At 43.0% G+C, this 9,836-nt stretch overlaps 1 pseudogene; it reads right to left on the reverse strand.

The window, feature by feature from the left end:
* Window positions 1-1,052: 1,052 nt before the first annotated feature.
* Window positions 1,053-9,836, reverse strand: part of LOC115127581 (transmembrane protein 8B-like) — a 39,476-nt pseudogene continuing 30,692 nt past the window's right edge.

Consider the following 9,836-nt stretch of genomic DNA (forward strand, 5'->3'; position numbering starts at 1 on the left):
GTCATATAAATATATTATTATGAAAACATTCATATCCTTGACCAGAAATATATGTCATATATATATATACATACTGGGACCACACCAGGATTATATACACACACACCAACATACAGCTAGCAGAGCTGGGACCACACCAGTATTACTTCATAGTATCAAAGGAAACACCAAGAGGATGTAACTTCTTTAGGAAAACAGCCCTAATAGGATGTAATCATTATGTTTTCATTAATGTTTTTCCAGGCTATAAAAAATTATGTTTTCATTAATGTTTTTCCAGGCTAAAAATATTTTTCCAGCAGGAAACATCATTATGTTTTCATTAATGTTTTTCCAGGCTAGATTTGACATCCAGCAAACATCATTATGTTTTCATTAATGTTTTTTTTTAAAACATCAGGCTATAAAACACTAGATTTTACATCCAGCAGGTTATTCAGCATCATTATGTTTTCATTAATGTTTTTCCAGGCTATAAAACATCATTATGTTTTCATTAATGTTTTTCCAGGCTATAAAACATCATTATGTTTTCATTAATGTTTTTCCAGGCTATAAAACACTAGATTTTACATCCAGCAGGTTACTAAACATCATTACTAAACATCATTATGTTTTCATTAATGTTTTTCATTAATGTTTTCATTATGTTTTCATTAATGTTTTCCAGGCTATAAAACATCATTATGTTTTCATTAATGTTTTTCCAGGCTATAAAACACTAGATTTTACATCCAGCAGGTTACTAAAACATTATGTTTTCATTATGTTTTCATTAAAACAATTATGTTTTCATGAATGTTTTTCCAGGCTATAAAACACTAGATTTTACATCCAGCAGGTTACTAAACATCATTATGTTTTCATGAATGTTTTTCCAGGCTATAAACCATCATTATGTTTTCATTAATGTTTTTCCAGGCTATAAAACACTGAATGTTTTTGACATCATTATGTTTTCAGCAGGTTATTTTAAAGGACATTAAAAGAGTTGTCTGTTTCAGATATTCATGTTTTTTTTGCCATGGAAAACAAATTTTTCTGGTCAATACTGGTATGGTCACAGCCTTAAACCTATGTGACAGTGTTGGTCTCCAGGGTCAGAGGTCAGAGGTCAGGTGACAGTATATAGTTCCTCCTTGGTGCTGTGACAGAGTGTGTAACCACAGACTCCAGGGCTCCAGGTGTTCATGGAGTCTGTCTCTCTGGGAGGCAGAAGGAACACCACACTAGAGGCAACCAGGACGTGCCATAGAGAGTGTGTGTACAGGTAGTTGTCCTCAGTCTCAGCAAACACGTACACACACACACCGACCAGCGCCGAGGCCAGGCCTGGGAGGAGAAACAGTACCCAACGCCGCCAAGAGGGGGGGTAGCACTGTTTCCTCTTCAGCCCTCGATACACCTGGAAACACACACATTATACAGTTACACACAACCTTAACCCTGGCAGGAGGCTGAAACACTGTTTCCTCTTCAGCCCTCGATATACACACATTATACAGTTACACACAACCTTAACCCTGGCAGGAGGCTAAAACACTGTCTCCTCTTCAGCCCTCGATATACAGTACAAGTCAACAGTTTGGACACACCTCCTCATTCCAGGGTTTTTCTTTATTTTGACTATTTTCTACATTGTAGAATAATTGTGAAGACATCAAAACTATGAAATAACACATATGGAATCATGTAGTAACCAAAAAAGTGTTAAACAAATCAAAATATATTTTATATTTGAGATGATTCAAAGTAGCCACCCTTTGCCTTGATGACAGCTTTGCACACTCTTGGCATTCTTTCAACCAGCTTCAGGAATGCTTTTCAAACAGTCTTGAAGGAGGTCCCACATATGCTGAGCACTTGTTGGCTGCTTTTCCTTCACTCTGTGGTCCAACTCATCCCAAATCAACTCATTTGGGTTGGGGTTGGGTGATTGTGGAAGCCAGGTCATCTGATGCAGCACTCCATCACTCTCCTTCTTGGTCAAATAGCCCTTACACAGCCTGGAGGTGTGTTGGGTCATTGTCCTGTTGAAAAACAAATGATGGTCCCGCTAAGCTCAAACCAGATGGGATGGCGTATTGCTGCAGAATGATGTGGTAGCCATGCTGGTTAAGTGTGACTTGAATTCTAAATAAATAACTGACAGTGTCACTAGCAAAGCACCATCACACCTCCTCCTCCATGCTTCACGGTTTTTCGCCGGTGTATTTTCACCGGTCAATTTCCGCCGGTCTAATGTCTATTGCTCGTGTTTCTTGGCCCAAGCAAGTCTCTTCTTCTTATTGGTGTCCTTTAGTAGTGGTTTCTTTGCAGCAATTCGACCATGAAGGCCTGATTCACGCAGTCTCCTCTGAACAGTTGATGTTGAGATGTGTCTGTTACTTGAACTCTGTGAAGCATTTATTTGTGCTGCAATTTCTGAGGCTGGTAACTCTAATGATCTGATCCTCTGCAGCAGAAGTAACTCTGGGTCTTCCATTCCTGTGGTTGTCCACATGAGAGCCAGTTAACTCTAATGAACTTATCCTCTGCAGCAGAGGTAACTCTGGGTCTTCCTTTCCTGTGGCAGTCCTCATGAGAGCCAGGTAACTCTGGGTCTTCCTTTCCTGTGGCAGTCTTCATGAGAGCCAGTTAACTCTAATGAACTGATCCTCTGCAGCAGAGGTAACTCTGGGTCTTTTCCTGTGGTGGTCTTCATGAGAGCCAGTTTCATCATAGTGCTTGATGGTTTTGGCCACTGAACTTGAAGAAACTTTCAAAGTTCATGACATTTTCCGGATTGACTGAACTTCATGTCCTAAAGTAATGATGGACTGTCTGATTGGCTGACCTTCATGTCCTATAGTAATGATGGACTGTCTGATTGGCTGACCTTCATGTCCTAAAGACACCTGTTAATTGAAATGCGTTCCAGGTGACTACCTCATGAAGCTGGTTGACAGAATGCCAAGAGTATGCAAAGCTGTCAAAGGCAAAGGGTGGCTACTTTGAAGAATCTCAAATACAGTGCCTTGCGAAAGTATTAAGTAAGTAGTAGTAAGCCCCCTTGAACTTTGCGACCTTTTGCCACATTTCAGGCTTCAAACATAAAGATATAAAACTGTATTTTTTTGTGAAGAATCAACAACAAGTGGGACACAATCATGAAGTGGAACGACATTTATTGGATATTTCAAACTTTTTTAACAAATCAAAAACTGAAAAATTGGGCGTGCAAAATGATTCAGTTAATACTTTGTAGCTCCACCTTTTGCTGTGATTACAGCAGTAAGTCGCTTGGGGTATGTCTCTATCAGTTTTGCACATCGAGAGACTGACATTTTTTCCCATTCCTCCTTGCAAAACAGCTCGAGCTCAGTGAGGTTGGATGGAGAGCATTTGTGAACAGCAGTTTTCAGTTCTTTCCACAGATTCTCGATTGGATTCAGGTCTTGGATACATGGATATATAGTTACCCAGGAGGTCACCATGGATACATGGATATATAGTTACCCAGGAGGTCACCATGGATACATGGATATATAGTTACCCAGGAGGTCACCATGGATACATGGATATATAGTTACCCAGGAGGTCAACATGGATATATAGTTACCCAGGAGGTCACCATGGATATATAGTTACCCAGGAGGTCAACATGGATATATAGTTACCCAGGAGGTCAACATGGATATATAGTTACCCAGGAGGTCACCATGGATACATGGATATATAGTTACCCAGGAGGTCAACATGGATATATAGTTACCCAGGAGGTCAACATGGATATATAGTTACCCAGGAGGTCAACATGGATATATAGTTACCCAGGAGGTCACCATGGATACATGGATATATAGTTACCCAGGAGGTCAACATGGATATATAGTTACCCAGGAGGTCACCATGGATACATGGATATATAGTTATCCAGGAGGTCACCATGGATATATAGTTACCCAGGAGGTCACCATGGATATATAGTTACCCAGGAGGTCACCATGGATATATAGTTACCCAGGAGGTCACCATGGATATATAGTTACCCAGGAGGTCACCATGGATATATAGTTACCCAGGAGGTCACCATGGATATATAGTTACCCAGGAGGTCACCATGGATATATAGTTACCCAGGAGGTCAACATGGATATATAGTTACCCAGGAGGTCAACATGGATATATAGTTACTCAGGAGGTCACCATGGATATATAGTTACCCAGGAGGTCACCATGGATACATGGATATATAGTTACCCAGGAGGTCACCATGGATATATAGTTACCCAGGAGGTCACCATGGATATATAGTTACCCAGGAGGTCACCATGGATATATAGTTACCCAGGAGGTCACATGGATACATGGATATATAGTTACCCAGGAGGTCACCATGGATATATAGTTCACCATGGATACATGGATATATAGTTACCCAGGAGGTCACCATGGATATATAGTTACCCAGGAGGTCACCATGGATACATGGATATATAGTTACCCAGGAGGTCAACATGGATATATAGTTACCCAGGAGGTCACCATGGATATATAGTTACCCAGGAGGTCAACATGGATACATGGATATATAGTTACCCAGGAGGTCACCATGGATATATAGTTACCCAGGAGGTCACCATCAACATGGTCAACAATGGACATGGATATATAGTTACCCAGGAGGTCAACATGGATGGATATATAGTTACCCAGGAGGTCAACATGGATATATAGTTACCCAGGAGGTCACATGGATATATAGTTACCCAGGAGGTCAACATGGATACATGGATATATAGTTACCCAGGAGGTCAACATGGATATATAGTTACCCAGGAGGTCAACATGGATACATGGATATATAGTTACCCAGGAGGTCACCATGGATACATGGATATATAGTTACCCAGGAGGTCACCATGGATATATAGTTACCCAGGAGGTCAACATGGATATATAGTTACCCAGGAGGTCACCATGGATATATAGTTACCCAGGTCAACATGGATATATAGTTACCCAGGAGGTCACCATGGATATATAGTTACCCAGGAGGTCACCATGGATATATAGTTACCCAGGAGGTCACCATGGATATATAGTTACCCAGGAGATCACCATGGATACATGGATATATAGTTACCCAGGAGGTCACCATGGATATATAGTTACCCAGGAGGTCACCATGGATACATGGATATATAGTTACCCAGGAGGTCACCATGGATACATGGATATATAGTTACCCAGGAGGTCACCATGGATACATGGATATAGTTACCCAGGAGGTCAACATGGATACATGGATATATAGTTACCCAGGAGGTCAACATGGATACATAGTTACCCAGGAGGTCACCATGGATATATAGTTACCCAGGAGATCAACATGGATATATAGTTACCCAGGAGGTCACCATGGATCAACATGGATACATGGAACATGGATATATAGTTACCCAGGAGGTCACCATGGATATATAGTTACCCAGGAGGTCACCATGGATACATGGATATATAGTTACCCAGGAGGTCAACATGGATATATAGTTACCCAGGAGGTCAACATGGATATATAGTTACCCAGAAGGTCACCATGGATATATAGTTACCCAGGAGGTCACCATGGATACATGGATATATAGTTACCCAGGAGGTCACCATGGATACATGGATATATAGTTACCCAGGAGGTCAACATGGATATATAGTTACCCAGGAGGTCAACATGGATATATAGTTACCCAGGAGGTCACCATGGATATATAGTTACCCAGGAGGTCACCATGGATATATAGTTACCCAGGAGGTCAACATGGATATATAGTTACCCAGGAGGTCACCATGGATATATGGATATATAGTTACCCAGGAGGTCAACATGGATATATAGTTACCCAGGAGGTCACCATGGATACATGGATATATAGTTACCCAGGAGGTCACCATGGATACATGGATATATAGTTACCCAGGAGGTCAACATGGATATATAGTTACCCAGGAGGTCACCATGGATACATAGTTACCCAGGAGGTCAGCATGGATATATAGTTACCCAGGAGGTCACCATGGATACATGGATATATAGTTACCCAGGAGGTCAACATGGATATATAGTTACCCAGGAGGTCAACATGGATGTATAGTTACCCAGGAGGTCAACATGGATATATAGTTACCCAGGAGGTCACCATGGATACATGGATATATAGTTACCCAGGAGGTCACCATGGATATATAGTTACCCAGGAGGTCACCATGGATACATGGATATATAGTTACCCAGGAGGTCACCATGGATATATAGTTACCCAGGAGGTCAACATGGATATATAGTTACCCAGGAGGTCACCATGGATATATAGTTACCCAGGAGGTCAACATGGATATATAGTTACCCAGGAGGTCAACATGGATACATGGATATAGTTACCCAGGAGGTCACCATGGATACATAGTTACCCAGGAGGTCAGCATGGATATATAGTTACCCAGGAGGTCACCATTACATGGATATATAGTTACCCAGGAGGTCACCATGGATACATGGATATATAGTTACCCAGGAGGTCACCATGGATACATGGATATATAGTTACCCAGGAGGTCACCATGGATACATGGATATATAGTTACCCAGGAGGTCACCATGGATACATGGATATATAGTTACCCAGGAGGTCACCATGGATACATGGATATATAGTTACCCAGGAGGTCAACATGGATAGATAGTTACCCAGGAGGTCAACATGGATATATATAGTTACCCAGGAGGTCAACATGGATATATAGTTACCCAGGAGGTCAACATGGATAGATAGTTACCCAGGAGGTCACCATGGCCAGTACAGCACAGAGGATGGGTCCCAGCATGTTCCACAGTCCTCTCCGGTCCAGCTGCATGGACATCGCTATCAGCAGAGTACCGAGCATGAACAACATCTACACACACAACAAGCGTTAGCATCACATATCAAGTCTGAGTGTGTTTGTAGTATGTCTATGTGTGTAGTAGGTCTATGAGTGTGTGTGTGTGTGTAGTAGGTCCGTGAGTGTGTGATTGTAGTAGGTGTGTGTGTGTGAAGTAGGTCTGTGAGTGTGTGTGTTTGTAGTAGGTCTGTGAGTGTGTGTGTGTGTGTTTGTAGTAGGTCTGTGAGTGTGTGTGTGTTTGTAGTAGGTCTGTGAGTGTGTGATTGTAGTAGGTGTGTGTGTGTGAAGTAGGTCTGTGAGTGTGTGTGTTTGTAGTAGGTCTGTGAGTGTGTGTGTGTGTGTTTGTAGTAGGTCTGTGAGTGTGTGTGTGTTTGTAGTAGGTCTGTGAGTGTGTGTGTGTGTTTGTAGTAGGTCTGTGAGTGTGTGTGTTTGTAGTAGGTCTGTGAGTGAGTGTGTAGTAGGTCTGTGAGTGTGTGTGTGTGTGTGTGGTCGGTCTGTGTGTGTGTGTGTGTGTGTGTGTGTGGTCGGTCTGTGAGTGTGTGTGTGTGTGTGTGGTCTGTGAGTGTGTAGTAGGTCTGTGAGTGTGTGTGTGTGTGTGTGTGTGTGTGTGTGTGTGTGTGTGAGAGTAGTCGGTCTGTGAGTGTGTGTGTGTGTGTGTGTGTGTAGTCGGTCTGTGTGTGTGTGTGTAGTTGGTCTGTGTGTGTGTGTGTGTGTGTCTCTGTGTGTGTGTGTGTCTGTGTGTGTGTGTGTGTGTGTGTAGTCGGTCTGTGAGTGTGTGTGTAGTCGGTCTGTGAGTGTGTGTGTGTGTGTGTGTAGTCGGTCTGTGAGTGTGTGTGTGTGTGTGTGTGTGACTCTGTGTGTGTGTGTGTGTGTGTGTGTGACTGTGTGTGTGTGTGTGTGTGTGTGTGTGTGTGTGTGTGTGTGTGTGTGTGTGTGTTAACGTACGTGTTTGAATGTGTCTCTGACTCGGGCCATACAGAGAACAGTGACCCAGATAGAACAGACTGAACCCAGGAAGTCACAGTACTGGAGAGTGTCGTAATCCATGATACACATCACTGTTAAACCAGGCTGGTCACATGCATGGTAGAACTAGAGAGGAGAGGGAGAGGAGAGGAGAGGGAGAGGAGAGGGAGAGGAGAGGAGAGGGAGAGGAGAGGAGAGGAGAGAGGAGGAGGAGAGGAGAGGGGGAGAGACAGAGGGAGAGGAGAGGAGAGACAGAGGAGAGGAGAGACAGAGGAGGAGAGAGGAGAGAGAGGAGAGGAGAGGAGAGGAGAGGAGAGGAGAGGAGAGACAGAGGAGAGAGAGGAGGAGAGGAGAGACAGAGGAGAGGAGAGAGAGAGGAGAGGAGAGACAGAGGAGAGGAGAGGAGGAGAGGAGGAGAGGAGGAGAGGAGAGACAGAGGAGAGGAGAGACAGAGGAGAGGAGAGACAGAGAGGAGAGACAGAGGAGAGGAGAGGAGAGGAGAGGAGAGAGGAGAGGAGAGGAGAGGAGAGGAGAGGAGAGGAGAGGAGAGAGAGGAGAGGAGAGAGAGAGGAGAGGAGAGACAGAGAGAGACAGAGAGGAGAGACAGAGGAGAGGAGAGACAGAGGAGAGGAGAGGAGAGGAGAGGAGAGGAGAGGAGAGGAGAGGAGAGACAGAGGAGAGGAGAGGGAGAGGAGAGGAGGAGAGGAGAGACAGAGGAGAGGAGAGGAGAGGAGAGAGAGGAGAGACAGAGGAGAGGAGAGGAGAGGAGAGAGGAGAGACAGAGGAGAGGAGAGACAGAGGAGAGGAGAGGAGAGGAGAGAGGAGAGGAGAGGAGAGGAGAGGAGAGGAGAGGAGAGGAGAGGAGAGGAGAGAGGAGAGGAGAGGAGAGGAGAGGAGAGGAGGAGAGGGAAGAGAGGGAGGAGAGGAGAGGAGAGGAGAGACAGAGGAGAAAAAAATATATAATCAGTGTTTTTCCCGAAAAAAAATAAAGCCACAATAAATTGAATGTATATTAGGAGAGAAGAACAGGACAATAGGTTGGGGTTAGTGTGTATATATATATATATATAACTCACAGTAGAGAAGAACAGGACAATAGGTTGGGGTTAGTGTGTATATATATATATATAACTCACAGTAGAGAAGAACAGGACAATAGGTTGGGGTTAGTGTGTATATATATATATATATAACTCACAGTAGAGAAGAACAGGACAATAGGTTGGGGTTAGTGTGTATATATATATATAACTCACAGTAGAGAAGAACAGGACAATAGGTTGGGGTTAGTGTATATATATATATATATAACTCACAGTGTGCTTATATATATATATATATAACTCACAGTAGAGAAGAACAGGACAATAGGTTGGGGTTAGTGTGTATATATATATATATAACTCACAGTAGAGAAGAACAGGACAATAGGTTGGGGTTAGTGTGTATATATATATATATAACTCACAGTAGAGAAGAACAGGACAATAGGTTGGGGTTAGTGTATATATATATATATATAACTCACAGTAGAGAAGAACAGGACAATAGGTTGGGGTTAGTGTGTATATATATATATAACTCACAGTAGAGAAGAACAGGACAATAGGTTGGGGTTAGTGTGTATATATATATATATATAACTCACAGTAGAGAAGAACATGGTAAAGAGGTAGACAGAGGCCTCAGTGATGTAACAGCGTCGGACAGCGATGACGATGGGCGGGATGAAGAGGAGGTTACTGAGCGTGAGCAGTAGAACTGCTGTCAGCTGACGACCGTACGACTGGGCTGTGATGTCATCAGTACAGCCCCACCCACTCCAACCTGAACACACACAATATATACAGTCTGAGGCCAGTTAATTAGGTACACCACCACACTACATATACTATATATATACACAGTCTGAGGCCAGTTAATTAGGTACACCACCACACTACATATAC

The sequence above is a fragment of the Oncorhynchus nerka genome, linkage group LG15 (assembly GCF_034236695.1).
Source record: "Oncorhynchus nerka isolate Pitt River linkage group LG15, Oner_Uvic_2.0, whole genome shotgun sequence".
NCBI lineage: Eukaryota > Metazoa > Chordata > Actinopteri > Salmoniformes > Salmonidae > Oncorhynchus > Oncorhynchus nerka.